This window comes from Talpa occidentalis, unplaced genomic scaffold (genome assembly GCF_014898055.3).
Source record: "Talpa occidentalis isolate TD23 unplaced genomic scaffold, MPIMG_talOcc4v2.1 talOcc4.6, whole genome shotgun sequence".
NCBI lineage: Eukaryota > Metazoa > Chordata > Mammalia > Eulipotyphla > Talpidae > Talpa > Talpa occidentalis.
In genome coordinates this window covers 104999649-105015588 of record NW_023604972.1, presented here as the reverse complement: position 1 = coordinate 105015588, position 15940 = coordinate 104999649, and the positions used below count along the sequence as shown (strand labels likewise).

Genomic DNA, 15940 nt, shown 5'->3' with positions numbered 1-15940 from the left:
CGAAAAACAATATTTTTTTATGATACTGATGGAGGACCAGAGTAGAAAGACTGGAAAGGAGGTGCCCCAAGAACCAGAACCTGACCCTCGAGGAGGTGGGGGTAGAGGGAAATAACATGACCATTAACCTAGCTGTAGAGGTCATGACCCTTAGGCACCAGTGCCTTATCACAAGGCATAAGACCCAAGCAGGATCAGACTGCTCTAGAGAGTGGAGCACAGGCCTGACGGTAAAGATATGGAGATTGGGTCCATCCTGGAATCTCTGGTCCCTTCCTGGTTTTGCGTAGTTGTCCAAAATTGGCAAAAATCTAACAATCTGGCCACTCACAAAGATGAGCCCCTCCTCACCAAAAGAAGAGGATAAAACTCACACTGCCCCCACTAAGGGGCAACTCTTCCTGCCTACTTGTGTCTATGCAAGTGTCTTTTACTGTCCTATCCCTTTTCTAATAAAGCTGCTCTTTAAATATCACTACTGACTCTGTCTCATGGAGAAACTAGCTGTGTGCCTCCGAAAGGGGAGCTCTGGTAAAGCCTTTCCCAGAGTGAACCCAAGGACTCCACACTCCAAAAACCTCATCAATACAACCCTATCATATCTATATTATATAGAAATGTTATCAATATTCAGATTTAAAAGCCTAAGAAAATTATAGAAACAAAATTAACACAGTTCTATGATCAGAAGTCTCAACAGAGAGAGAGAGAGAAGGGGGGAGAGAGAGAGAGAGAACACTAAAGCCACAGTAGAAATGACAGTGAGTCATAAGAATACTTACGTAACTTATAGACTAGCAAGCTGTGGTTTATGACCATATCCACTGGGGCATGGAGAAGTAATCATGAGAAAATTGTGAGTGGAAATGAAGGAGTAATGGAAGACCATGTTTCTCTTAATTAGACTTTCTTTTTCCCCCCTGAAAGTGCTATTACAGCAAATGGTAAGTAATGCTATGCCAATTTAATATCATATCCCAGTGTTCTGATTCATCATTGAAGTTTTCTAGCCATTTTTCACATACCCCTAACATATATCTTCTTCTATTTTATACCTCTCATGAGGCCATATTAATCTAATCTATCACAAATTCGCTACAGATTTTTTGATGAAAATATTTTCTCTAAGTCCCCAATCACCTGCAGCACCAAATTCATGTCCCTAGGCCATTCAAATATGACCCCAGGTTAGTTTTCTAATCTTCCCCCACCTTGTATATGCTCCCCATTTCAACCATTTCCCCTAAGCCCCATGCTTCTTCCACACCGTGGCTCACCCATTTTTCCTACTTGAAAGATCCTCCATAGACGAGGACTTGGCATCCACCAATCTGCAAGGATTGGTTTATGTGCCAATCTTTAAACACTCTAGCTCATACTCATCTCTCCTCTTCTGAACTTTACAGTGGCTGCTATCTTGGCTACATCTATGCCATTAGCATACTGTACCTTATTTTGTTAGTACATTTGTATATGAATAAGGCAAATAGCAAGAGTCCCTAAAAGCCTCTTTGTATTCAAATAAGGCTCATAGCAGTCCCCTGCTCATAGCAGTTTAAATCTCTGTAGTGGCAGGAGGGCACAGGGCAGTTTTTCTGTGAACTGAGCAGAAGGCAGACCAGTGAAGGAGGAGAATCCTAGGAGGCCTCCATGGCTTTTTCAGACTTTATTTGGGATTTTACCAGGTACAAGGTGAGCAGGGGTGCGGACAGTGGGGGCAGGGTGTGGAGAGGGACCGGGAGGCTGGTAGGCCTCCCAGCTCCCGGCGAATCTTCACTCTTCCTGGGCTCTTGGGCATTCTCTAATGGTCTCGCTTTTTCTTTTCTTCTGATAGTTTTGTTGTGCTCTTCCTATGACACTGCCTTTATAAGCCCAGTCTCAGCCCAGGTGTACCCACCTACGCATGCCCACACCCCATTCCAGGTGCCCGCCATCAGGCATGCATTCAGGATGGCAGGGATCCATCATCAATCCTAATGGCGGGAGAGCAGAAAAGCCTGACAATTAGTTACCCTACAATTGCTCCAGTCACTTTTGGAAAGTTTTGGTTTCTCAGATTTTTTGCACAAAATTCCGCCATATTCTCTTCCATCTACCTTGAAGTTTGCTTCCCAAAACCAACTGTTAGGTGACACATTGCTGAGTATCTTGTGAGAATATTGTTTCTTCCCTAGTACTTTAAAGTCCATAAAATCTTGGAGTGCCAGAGGTTATTACTACTCTTTTAACCTCACTGGAATACCAAATAGAAGTTAGAGATCACCTTTGTCCCAAACCCTGAATCTCATTTTATGCCCAAGCAATACTGTTAGGGCATCACAGCTCAGAAAGTTCGTCTGAAAGCAATTTCTTTAGCTCTAGGCAGTAACTCCACTCCCCTAAACGGAAAACTGCTGCTAGGGAGACTACTTCCTGGAGTAGCAACACTTAATGCTTACTTATTAGGTGTAAGGCACTGTGCTAAGCGCTTTGTATTTGTTATCTAATCTGATTCTTTTTATAATCATATAGATTATATATTATTGTTGTCCTGGAATCTCTAGGGAGACTACTTCCTGGAGTAGCAACACTTAATGCTTACTTATTAGGTGTAAGGCACTGTGCTAAGCACTTTGTATTTGTTATCTAATCTGATTCTTTTTATAATCATATAGATTATGTATTATTGTTGTCCTCATGTTAAAACTAATGAAATTGTTGTTTAAGATGATGTTACCTACCCTGAGATGGTGGGTAGACCTAGATTCTGAACCCAGCCAGAGCTTTGTCCTCTTCCCTTCCTGTAAAAATATTCATGTAAATTAAATCCTGGAATGGCCTGGGTGGAGGGGTGTCTGGAGAACTGTGATCTATTGAGTAGGATCAACCAGGACTCCCTGATGCACATGCATTTAGCAGGTCTTTCAGCTAGGTAGTTAGAGCTGATCATGGATTTTATATTTCTAACCAAGCTACTGTTGGGGGACCAGTATGTCCTGAATGGACTCCACCCACTAATGTTTTATGAACTCCATCCCCACCTCTTTGCTAAAGGACTGCAACCCCCATCATGCCATGGGGTCTGCTATTACCCTTGACTTCTTGAAAGAGTGATTGCTGAGAACTAAGGGTGGAGTTAAGTAGCCATGCTTAATAGAAAATGAAAGGGCAGGTGGGTTGCAGAGGCTTGTTTTACCTGCCTTCAGCATGGGTCGCAGTCCCAACTCACACAGTGTTACTGGTAGGATGATCAATTAATGGTTCTATCTCTCTCTCTTTCTCACTCTCTGTCTCTTTCAAGTGTCTCCTTCCATGTTCCCAATTTTCTGGTGCAAGTCCACAGTGGAGAAGCAAAAGCTCTTATTCACATGTCTCTGTGGTTCACATGCCTCCTCCAAATCTTTTCTTGGTTATCTTCCTCCCAGTTTTTTCCAGCTTCTCCTAGCCACTCAGATCCACCCTTCCAGGTGGCACAGGGAACCTAGGAACACCCCCCCGCCTTCTGTGACTATCATATGCTATAATAGCGCTTTTTACTAAAAGTTCAATGATGGACCAATCAATAATCAGTTAGTATATTAAAATAGGGAACTACCCTTAATTTTTATAATCTGAGTTTCAGGCAAGGTACCTACATGACATAGATAGTATCTGACAGGGCTGAAGAGTTGCTCTAATATCACTGACACTCATAATAGACAGGGTCCTGTAAGAAAAATGGTTCTTCTATTGATAGAGGTATGTAAAAGAGCCTAGAAAATCAATTGAGATCAAACCATTTGTACTTAATAGCCACTAAGTACAGGAAGAACAAATGTAGTTTTAAGTATTTAAGCATATTCTTAGATATAGGTCTCTGATTTACTCATGAAAAGTACTATATCTACCTTCTGGAATGGGAAACAGAATATGTTTTTGAAAGACTTAGAGTTATGAAAGGTTCTATATTATTTTATTATGGAGTGCAGAAGTATATTTCCAACCTGCTCAAAGACTGTTGATCAAGGTTGCATCTCGTACAATCTTGTATTGAACTTTATTTGCTACTTCAAATACCATTAGGATGAAGTGACAGACTTTACTAATCAATTGAATGGCCAATTTATTAAGCTCCAGTAGAAAGCTTGTCACCTTAAGTTAGAAACAGTATACTCAGGGAATCTTATTAACTACACTAAAATGGAAATTATTATCTACATAAAATATTTTTAATAATTTTTGCTTATTTTTCATTTGAAGTCTCAGATTATTTCAGAATAGCTGTAATTAATTGGATCACTTCTTTAGGAAAAGGTATTTTTAGTGTGCATATGCTGAATTAGTATTTTAAGCAACAGAACTGGTTTTTATGGAATAGTTTTTCTTTATAAATAGTGTCATTTTTGGCTAATTGATACAATTATTTAATTTACTTTTTTATTGACATAATGTTGGCTTACAATGTAGTTTGTATCTTGAGAGTTTAGGATCCCCCTCTTCATGTATTATTACCATAGTTCACCCACCACCAAAGCACCTGTAGTGTATCCTCATAGTCCATTGTGCTCCTTCCCCACCTTGCTCTTGTTGCATTCCCACGCCTCCTCCTCTAGATTCCTCAACTCTGTAGTAAATTTTCAAGGGATAGTTTTCAAGTTTGGCTCAAGCAAGCCTTTTATTTGGTGTCTCTATATTCCACCTCTTAGTGATACCATCCAGTATTTGTCTTTCTCTTTCCGATGTATTTCTCTTAGCACAATCCCTTCCACCTCCATCCATGTTGCCATAAATGATATGAGTTTGTTTTTTTTGATTGCTGAATACTATTCCATTGTGTTTATATGATACAATTTAAGTTTTTGTTTAATTGGCTTATGAATAAAAAGGTATGAAAAGCATATTTTATTATATTTACAAAACAAGTTCTCCTTCAGTATGCAATTATTAAAATTTGCTAGGGTACAAAATTTTTCTTGTAACAATTCATATATTATAAAAATTAAAATACATGGGGTTTATCCCAATGAGAGTCATAGCTGCAGCTTTTGGTTTTGTTCTATGGAAATGATTTTATCAGAATTTCTACTTATTTTTTAAAAATCAGCAGAACATATATGGAAATAACATTCTTATGTCTGTCTCAGACACTGCAAGTTCCAGAAGGTAAAGACAGCTCACATTGTTTTCCAAATGCTTGGTTTGGTTCTCTTTTGCTGAGGGTCAGAACAGCAAAATTTTAAAAATGAGTGGTAAAAATTTTAATTTATAATAATTTAAAATTACAATTTATATTTTAGAATATAATTTAATATTTTATAATAAGTATAATTTATAGTATGCGCTTCATAGGCTATGAGCTTCTGGGAAGTAGAATCATGTTTTTGCCGTGAACAATAATTCTTCTTGTAGCATTTTCCTAAAATCTGAAAAAAATAAACATGGTATATGGTTTATAGCATTCTTTGGTACAGTTAAGTTGACAGGAAAAAGATTGTATGTTGGCTTTAGTGTTAAGGTAGGCCATCTTAAATCTGAAGAAATAAAAATTTTAGCTATAACTATTTATAGAATATTTTAAAATTGTAAGACATTATTTTGAATTATTTATTTTAAAAACCCAGGGCAATTGTTTTGGTAAATACCGCATTGAGGCCACATGGCCTAACCAGTCACTTACATGTGGCATCAAAGGAACAAATATTTGGCAGTTTCCCAATTGTTAGCAGGTGGTCTTTTCCTGCTAGTGACATTTGAATGAAGTGTGACTAACATTCTTTCTTTTGCCTATTGCTCCAAGATTGATTCCTACTGAAATTTTTGGTTTCTGGTGATATTCTGTTGTAACATCATAACAATAACAAACTAGCAAATACATAGTATTTAACTTGTTCTAGATGGTGTTTCTAAGTGACTTCTGAAATGTGTTCATTCATTGGTTCCTCAAATGAGTTCTATGGGCAGATGCAATTATCATCTCCATTTTACATATGAGGAAACTGATATACCTAGAAATTAAGGCACTTGCCCAAGTTATACACCTTATAAGTGGCGTGTTCAGATTTGATCCACACAACTTACTTCGAAACTATGCTTTTACCCACCATACCACTTGGTGTCCAGACAGAACTATGAAATAAAATGTTTACCAATTTGCAGAAAATTACAATTTACATTTAACAATTATAATTTTATATTTTATAATAATTATACTACATATAATTATTTATATATAAGAAGTATTTATTTCTTTTTTAATATATAATTATTTTTAATATATAATAATACATAATTTTTTTATAATAAATTTTATTTTTATATTCCCCATACAATTTCAACCCCTCCATTTTGACCCCAATCCCTTCCCTCCCTCCATTTTCTTCTTGTGTCAGCAACACTGTGGTGATAAAGAAACGGGAGTTGTGGAGCAGGCTGTGTAGGGTGCAGGATGCTGCTCCAGGGCAGAATCCTGGCTTTGTTATTGACAGAGAAGGGTGGGTCAAACTGAGCTCTGGATTTGGGCTTTAGGAAGGGTGAGTCCAATGATATACACCCAACTCCCACCCATGGCTCCAATCTTATTAAGTCCCTGCAGCGTAAAGCACTTCAGTCACCCGTCCCCCACCCCCCACCCCCTATTCCTCCTACTACCCCTACTCCCCGGGGTTCCCTGTCTTATACATACCTTGGGATGTATACCTATTGCCACAGGGCTATCAAGCATCCTGCTCTTGTCTAACAATTTCTTATTTATATATAAGAAATATATATTTCTTGATCATAGGAATAATCATGAATCACTATAAGGTGGATAATTTTGATAGTACATTTTGAACTTTTCAGCTTGGTAACAAAGTGCCTACAGATCAAGGAACAGATCTATCCACAATTCTAGCCAAAAGATTGCTACCACTCTAAGGGCTGATTGACTTCAAAACTAATGAGTCATTTCCATTTTTTTTCATTTTTTCATTTCATTAAAATATTAGAATACCTAATATTTTCACATCTTTTCTGAAATATTTATGAGAAATATATTATGGCAGAAGCTTGGTGGTTTGTCATGCATTATGTATGTGTGTGTTGCTTAATTTTATAATTATGACCATAGTATATTTTGTATTTGTTGAAACAAGTGAGCAAAAGAGAAACTATGCTTACTCTTGGTTCCTGACATTGCTGTGGTTGGCTACTTTTGCTAATGATGATATCTTCACTTTAATTTTTTTTATCTTTTTTTTCCTTCGCTGCATTTGTACCCTGTTCTTACTAGGAACAATAGAATCATATCTGTATGTTTTTGCCCTAGTTCTTTCCAACCAAGTATACTTTCTGAGAAAGACAGATACTAACCTAAGGGTATCTATAGAATTTTTACAGTCTCAGAGACATTATTACAAGGGGCTGCTGAATTTCCATGAGCATGGAGTAACTGTAGGGCATAATGATGTTAAAGCATTGCTTGAGCTTAAAGCACAAACACATCTCCTGGGATTTAGTCAAAACTGCAACTTCTTGGGTGGGGCCTGAGATCACACATTTCTATTAAGCTCCCGGGAGGTGATGCTGTTCCTGCTTGCTGATGGTCTCCGGACCATCTTTTCAAGTAGCAAGGCCTTTGAACCAAGTATCATGCTTTGAATGGCAAAAGAATTTGAATGTGTGGCTTCACAATGTATTAAAGGCTTTTAAAGAGACATTATTTACTTGAGGATATTTAGAAACCATTTTATCAGGAAGTTTACAACAATGAGAAGCAGGGTGGTATTCACATATGGACTTTATTCTACCCTTCCCCTAGAAAAAGTGTTGGTGGCTCACCACTTACAGGGTGAGGACTCTACTCCTTGATACATGAGCAATGCCCATCATGCTCTCTGGCGATGGGCCAACTCATCTGCTTTGTCTTGTCCTGCCTTCGCCCAGCTTAGTATGCTCTAACTCCCAGTTATTCGTATTTTAGTCTGGGTTGTGGACACTACATTTGTATAATTATAACAGCAATGTCCCTGTAGAAGTGTCCTAAGGAGAGAAACAGCTGTTCCAACATAAATGACCTTTCAGTTGTCTTATATGCCAAGGCTTTTCCTAGTACAGAATCTTTGAAATGTTTGTTGTGTCTACAGTGTTCTTCCTTTCCATTTTCCTGGCAACTGCTAGTCATATTTTAGCTTAAATATCCCTTCTTAGAAAGTCATCTTTGATCATTCCATAAGTTCCCACCATAATTTCTTTTGTAACACTTGTTAGGATTTTAAGGGAAAGATTAACTTACATCATTATGTATTTAATGTCTGTCTCAGACACTGCAAGTTCCAGAAGGTAGAGACAGCTCACATTCTATTCCAAATGCTTGGTTTGGTTCTCATTGCTTCAGAATAGTATTAAGCACATAGTAAGTGCTTAGAAAGTACATGTTGAATGCATAAATGGAGACCAATTAAATTCCCATAACAATTGTTTATTCTTTTACTTTCTGCTATCTCTAAATTTCAATCTCCTCATTTATAATATCAAACTTATGTGTTCATTTTTAGATTTAAAGTAATAAAGAACCATAATTTGACACATAGTGGTTACTTAATGTGTATTCTTTCTTTCTTTTGTACTGAATGCCTGAAAGAATATGCCTGATGTACTTTACTTCTCTGGTTATTCTTGAGTTAGCTAGACAGTAGTCTCTCCCTCTGCCTCTCAGAAACTATCCTCTCTAGTAAACATATATACATAATGTTTCCTGGGAGGTGAGGTTTGCTTTTAGACTTCTGTGTGGCTAGAAGGCTATTGTCCCAGTTGTTGTGATGTGTGAGTATTTGGAAAACTGAGCCCAATATTCCCACATTCTGTATGCTATAGAACTCCTTGAGATTCTTAATGTGTATAGCTTGTGAGGCTAACAGTATGAAATTGACTATGATATTGCACCTACACAAAATCAAATCTAGTCTGGTTTGACAGTGGATGAAATATTTTATGTGCTATCTCTTCATGACACCCAGGAAATTCCTAACATAACTACAGGAATATGTCTTTAGCAGTTAATGTACTTTTAGTGTTAGCATATAAAATATTTAGACAATGCATTACAAATGCCACTATTGTCATGGATTTATGTTTTTCCCAACAACTCAAAGTGATTTTAATATATTATCTCATTTATTGTACTTGGATTATTGGAACCATTTTGAAAATGAGGAAACTTAGATGCAGAGAAATTAAGTAAATAGCTCACTTGAAGTTTAAATGGTTTTTGTTAGAAACAAAAGAATAGCTTTTATTTTCTGAGTATATTATTGTATTTTTACTGAATTCTAAAATGAAAACATGATACTTTGTGGAGATGATTATTCATAGAAATAAGAACTAATATTCTTTTTTCCTAATTGTATTTTTTTTCCTACTATGAATTAGGCACTGCTTTTGGTCTTTTATTGTAGCATATAGTTATACATACAGATCATAAATAGGGACAAATATAGTCTGACTTTAAAATGAGGAAACTAAAAGTTAAATTTGTTTTTTATGAAGATTTATTTATTTATACAAGAACTGGGGTACAGGTCAGAGGCACAGGAGGGGGAGAGAATTCACCAGAGACATAGTGGGGAGCAGAACAGGCGGATGGACCAAAGACACTGCTGAGGGGAGCAGTGGGCGAGACAGGAGAAGTCTGCTGCACCATGTGGGTTTCTCCCTGGCCGGCCAGGAATCAGGCTGCAGAGACTATGGACAGCTTCACAGCACTGTGCTCAACCCGCTGCATCACTGGGGAGGCCCAAATTTGATTATTTAAAGTAAAGATGTCATCAGGATTATAGACAAGTCTGCTACTTTGCATGCATTCTAAACACAGTGATATCTAGCTTTTTGCAGTATGGAACCAGTCAATAGAATAAACACTTGAGGGCCTCCCCAGTGGCGCAGCGGTTGAGCACTGGGTTGCGAAGCTGCCCGCGGCCTCTGAGGCGCCGGTTCGATCCCCGGCTGCTCCCCGGCCACCAGAGGAGGGTCCCACATGGCGCGCAGACCTCTCCTGCCGCCCGCTGCTCCCCTCAGCAGTGTACTTCGGTCCTTCTGTCTGCTCTGCTCCCCGCTCTGGCTCGGTGAATTCTCTCACCCTCCCGCACTTCTGACTGTACCCAGTGCATGTATAAACAAAAACAAACAAACAAACAAATAAATAAATAAATAAATAAAAAACATGCCTCTATTTAAAAAAAAAAAGAATAAACACTTGATAAAAATAATATGCAACCATTAAAGCCATGCTTTACAAGAAACTTAATATTACATTTCAAGTATTTTCTCATGTTAATTGAAAAAAGTAATTTGCAAAAGAGTAGGGAATATTTCAATAGAGGTGATTTGCAATATTTTTTTTTTTTTTATAGAGGCATGCTTTATTTATTTGTTTGCTGGTTTGTTTGTTTGTTTTGTTTATACATGCACTGGGTACAGTCAGAAGCGCGGGAGGGTGAGAGAATTCACCAGAGCCAGAGCGGGGAGCAGAGCAGGCAGAAGGACCGAAGTACACTGCTGAGGGGAGCAGCGGGCGGCAGGAGGGGTCTGCGCGCCATGTGGGACCCTCCTCTGGTGGCCGGGGAGCAGCCGGGGATCGAACCGGCGCCGCAGAGGCTGCGGGCAGCTTCGCAACCCAGCGCTCAACCGCTGCGCCACCGGGGAGGCCCTGATTTGCAATATTGAGTGTAAAATATTGACCCAATTAGAGAATACCTACACCTAATTGTATTATTTTTATCAAGATAACATTGGCTGACAATACTGTATTTAGTTCAAAGGTATAAGGTCACTTATCTTCAGATATGTGTTACCATACCACATCCACAATGAAGCACCCATATTCCATCCTAATCCACTGCTCTCTCTCCTCCTTTTGTTCCCCATCCCCACCTTCCTCCTCTAGTTGTCTCAATTCTGCAGTCAGATTTCTAGGGAATGTTTGATTTTGATTATGTCTGTTCATTGTTTTGTTTTTTACATTCTACTTATGAGTGAGAACTTCTGGTATTTGTCTTCCTCCTGGCAAATATATCACTTAGTATGATCTCCTCGAGTTTAATTCATGTTGTCACAAATGCTAAGTTTTTGTCTTTTTTATAGCTAAGTAGTATTCCATTGTGTATTTATTGTTTTTTTTTTTTTTTAAGATGTATTTATTTATTTATTTATACAAGCACTGGGGTACAGTCAGAAGCGCGGGAGGGTGAGAGAATTCACCAGATCCAGAGCGGGGAGCAAAACAGGCAGAAGGACCAAAGTACACTGCCTGGGGAGCAGTGAGTACGGCAGGAGAGGTCTGCGCACCATGTGGGACCCTCGCCAGTGGCCGGGAATCGAACCGGCACTGCAGAGGCTGCGGGCAGCTTTGCAGCCCAGCGCTCAAGTGCTGTGCCACCGGGGGAGGCCCCCCATTATGTATTTATACCCCATCTTCTTAATTACTTGTCCTTGGGCACTTAGGTTGTTTCATAACTAGCCTATTGTAAATAGTGTTGCAGTGAAAATAGGAGTACATACATTACTTTGATTTAATGTTTTACTCTTCTTCAGAAAGATACCTTGGAGTAGGATTGTTGGATCAAATATTTATTTTTAATATTTTCAGAAAGTGCCATATTGTTTTCCATAAGAGCTAGATCAGTCTACATTCACCAACACTGTACAAGGGTTCCTTTTTCTCCATATCCTTGCCAATACTTAATGTTCCTGGTTGTGGTTTTTTTTTTTAGATTTATTTTTATTTTTGCATTCAAGAATTGGTCTGAGGTAAAGGCAGGGGGGCGGGGGTGATGAGAGGATTCACCAGAAACAGAGTGGGGAGCAGAACAGGCAGATCTACAAAAATAAACTGCTAGGGGAGCAGCAGGTGAGACAGGAGAAGTTTGCTGCACCATATATGGATTAACTCCCTGGCAGCAATTGAACTCAGGCCACAGTGGTGATAACACTGAGATTTAGCCCCTAGGCTACCAGGGAGGCCTTGTTCCTGCCTTTTGGTGGATCATTCTCAAAGGTGTGAGGCGGTATATTATTGTGGTTTTGATTCACATTTCCCTGATGATGAGTAATGATGAGCATTTTTTCATGTTCTTGTTGGCCATCTGTATGTCATATTTGGAGAAGTGTCTATTCCAATTACCTAATTATTAATCTCTTGAATAATTATTTCTTGATTCCTAATGTACCTTTCTAGTTTATGCATTATATATCAGCCTCTTTAAGACTATGGAAGCTTCTTCCTCTCTTAAATAGAGATAATATTTACTTTATAGAGGTATGTATATAAAACTCTTAACTGAGTGGTCACACTATTGTAGGCTATCGCCCATCTATCATAATCACAGACCTGAATCTGGGACTGTATTTAAAAAAGGTAGAAATCTAAAGTTTATTCAGATATTGAGAAAAATAGCATAGAATAAGTTTCAAGTGTTGAACTTCAGTTTCTATGTAAGTATTTTAGAATATTAAGTAAGAAAACAATTCCCAGGGAAAAACTTGGGAAAGTAAAATCCTGAAAAGAATGATTTTTTTTTTTGTCTTCAAATACTTAAGTCCTATTTCATATAGCTTCTTAAAAATTTCAAATTTTGCCAAAATGAGAATAGTTCAAAGGGACACAAAAATAATAATCAAGTTATATTTAATTAAAAGCTTGTCAATAAATGGCAAGTCTTTATATTTATTGTTAGCTCTTTTTACAAATTACTGCAAGATTTTTGAAACTAATTTTCAAGTTAGGTTTTAATCTTATTTTTGTTAATTTTCATAGGAAACTAAGCTGCGAGTGTCAAATTTAATGCTTCCCTTATGCAATTTTTATGACTCCACCTGCCTTTTCTTGGACATTTACTTATTGGCCTGGTGTTTTAGGTTTTGAGTCCTTGTTTCATTTGCCACATTTTTAAAATTCTTCCACTTTCTAAGGCCTGTGTCTAAAGTCCTTCAGCCTCGTCTCTTTGGTTGGGGATGCTCATTAGTGCCTGGTTAATTCAGCCTCCCTGAGTTCATGGCACACTCTTCCATAACATTGCTGCCAAATCCATTTTAGTGACTCAGCAGGAGCTTGTCATTAACAGCATTCTTGTAGAAAGTAAAAATTAAGCAGTCTTGGAAGGGAAAGAGCTAGTGTACCATGTTTGTGTAAATCCTGGGTAGCAATAAACAGTCTCCTCGTAGGTTGGTGGTCGCATTCCTTGCCTGACACCACCCTTCCTTTGAAGTACAAGTTCTTTTCTCAAAGTATGTTTAAAATAATGTCTACAATGTAAAGAGCCCTGAAGTGTTATTGAAAAGATGGTGTTCCAAATATTACATTTGTTTATACAGTCTATAACCATTTGATAGATAAAGGAGAAGGTAGGTGAAATTAAAGAAAAAGGAGAAGTTGGATGGAATTCAAAGAGGCAACTTTATTATTAGTAAAACCTGGGTTAGAGAATGTGACTTTTAAAGATGTGGTTTGCTAACAATACTCTTCAGAATTAAGCTCATGCCTTCATCACTTCAACCATCCTAGCTTTCCTACCAAACCACCCATGGAACTGAAAACCTCAATATTCCTTTCTAGTGGCAGAACATCCCCTAATAAACTAAATGGAGGGCAAAACAGGCCAGAATGCAACCCTTGCAGTCAGGCAGATCTCCATGCCTGAATCCACCAAGCAGTTCCAACTCACCACTGAGAAGAGTCTCTCCTCTTTCCTTAAAATGACTGAGGGGAATTGTGAGTACATTAAGGACGGGGGTGCAATAAGAGAGTCCAGATATAGGTGAGATGTAGCTCTGATGGGAAAGTAGCTAGCTCTTGTGTAAATTATTGCTAGAAGGATGAAATAAAGTGGAATGACATTTATTTGAGCAACGAGTTTTTAGGAAGATCTTAAATTCATTGATTTTTATCTCCTACTGTTGAGGCGCCCATAAAAACATACAGGATTTTATATTAAGTAAATGTTCACTTCAGAAGGCAGAGGACAGAGGAAAAGACTAGACCTACATGAGGAGGAAAAGAGAAAGGATTAGGTTAAAATAATAAAGCTCTAGCTTTTTGAGAGGGAGAGAGGCTATCAGAATGAAGGAGAACACATGAAGCATGAGGAACTCAAAAACTAAGGATAAACAGTATTTGTGGTTCCTGGCAAAGGTATGGGTTTTGGTTTTTATGAGGTTTCTAGTGCAAAGACCTTAAAAACATCTGGAATCTTCTGGAATCACTTTCCACCTAGGCCTTCTTAGACAGTGGGGTGAATTTCAACTTTGAAATTATCTTGGAATATTGGGATATTGAAACCAAGAGAATGTGGTCATAAGGAAATTCAGAGAAGAGGGTTTCCCAGGAGTATAAAAAAGAAAGGATATAGTAGATATGAGCAATATGAGGCTTGAGGGAAATAAAAAAATCTTTAAATGTTATGACTAGGGGGTAAATAAGTATCCTTCTACAAAGCCAATTTCTTTTTTTTTTTTTTTTAAGATTTATTTATTTATCCATACAAGAACCAGGGCACAGACCAAATGGGCGGGAGGGTGAGAGGATTCATCAGAGACAGAGCGGGGAACAGAACAGGCAGACTGATGAAATACATTGCTGAGGGGAGCAGCGCGCGCCGCAGGAGAGGTCTGCTGCGCCATGTGGGACCCTCGCTGGCCGGCTGGGATCGAACTGGCAACTGCAGAGGCTGCGGACAGCTTCACAGCGTGGTGCTCAACTGCCTGCGCCACCAGGGGAGGCCCAACAATGCCAATTTCTAATGGACCAAAATCAACAAAAAAATGCTGAAATGTTTCTCCCTTTCTCCCTTCCTTTTTTCTTTCTTTAGTTAAAGCATGAAACATATAACACTGTTCTAGGTGCTGTTGGAAGATAGAGACAAGAAGCACATCCATAGAAAGTCCCATAATAAAACTACTAGAGAGGAAATGAGTTAATTCACTTGAAAGTATAGAATGCTACATGAAATGAAGATGTTTTGCATTAAGGTGATAAATTACCACCTGCCAAATACCTGGTTGGACTGCATACTTTGCATTCAGAGGTTACTGTCAATAAAACGTCAAAGCAGGCCTTGAAAGATTTGAGATTCCGGTTTAACACAAACAGACCAATTCTTACCACCTTAATCTTGGAGCAAGTTGCTTTATTTGTTGCAATTTTACTTTGTTCATCTTAAATTGGGATAATCAGCACCCATTCTAGAGATAATTATGAAAAGGAAATAAAATATAAAGTGAGTTCTTTGTGAATAGTAACTATATTTTTATTGAATGACTGCAAATTTCAACATACTTATATGTGCAGAAATACCAAAATTGCCTATTGCTTCCAAATCAATTTTTTGAGGATTCTGAACCCCATCCAATGGGACTGAACATTTAACTATAGATATTCTTAAGGCTCCCTTCTTTATTTTAGGGTAGTATAGAAGTTCCTTCAAGGAGCCTCTCTGGTGGCACAGGGGTTAAGCACCGCACTATGAAGCAATCCGCAGTCTCTGCAGCAAGAGTTCAATCCCAGGCCAGCCAGGGAGCAATCCACATGGCACAGCAGACCTCTCCTGTCTCACCCGCTGCTCCCCTCAGCAGTGTATTTCAGTCAATCTGCCCTTTCTGTCCCCCACTCTGTCTCTGGTGAATCCTCTCACCACACTCCTACCCCACGTCTCTGGCCTGCACCCCAGCTCTTGCATGCATAAATAAATAAATCTTTAAAAAAAAAAAAAGAAGTTCCCCAGATATCCTTTATCCCTATTCCAGTGGTGCAGGGACTGAGTCTGTGTCAGGGTCCAGCTTCCCTCATGCTTCACCCAGTCAAGCCTCCCTCAGTGCTGCCAGAGAGCAGGGTGCTTGTGATCCCTCTTGCACCCCCAGAGCCTTCGCTCTCCAGGCTTAGAGCATCTCCTCTTCCTGAGCCGTCTATCTACCTGCTGGGACACATAAGATTCCATCTGGGTACCATAGGATA

The 15940-nt window shown here is 38.7% G+C and overlaps 1 protein-coding gene across 13 annotated transcripts in view; it reads left to right on the top strand.

Moving 5' to 3' along the window:
• The window catches only part of KIAA0825 (KIAA0825 ortholog), a 388655-nt gene that overhangs the window by 159169 nt on the left and 213546 nt on the right, over positions 1-15940 (top strand). The gene's annotated exons all lie outside the window — the stretch shown is intronic.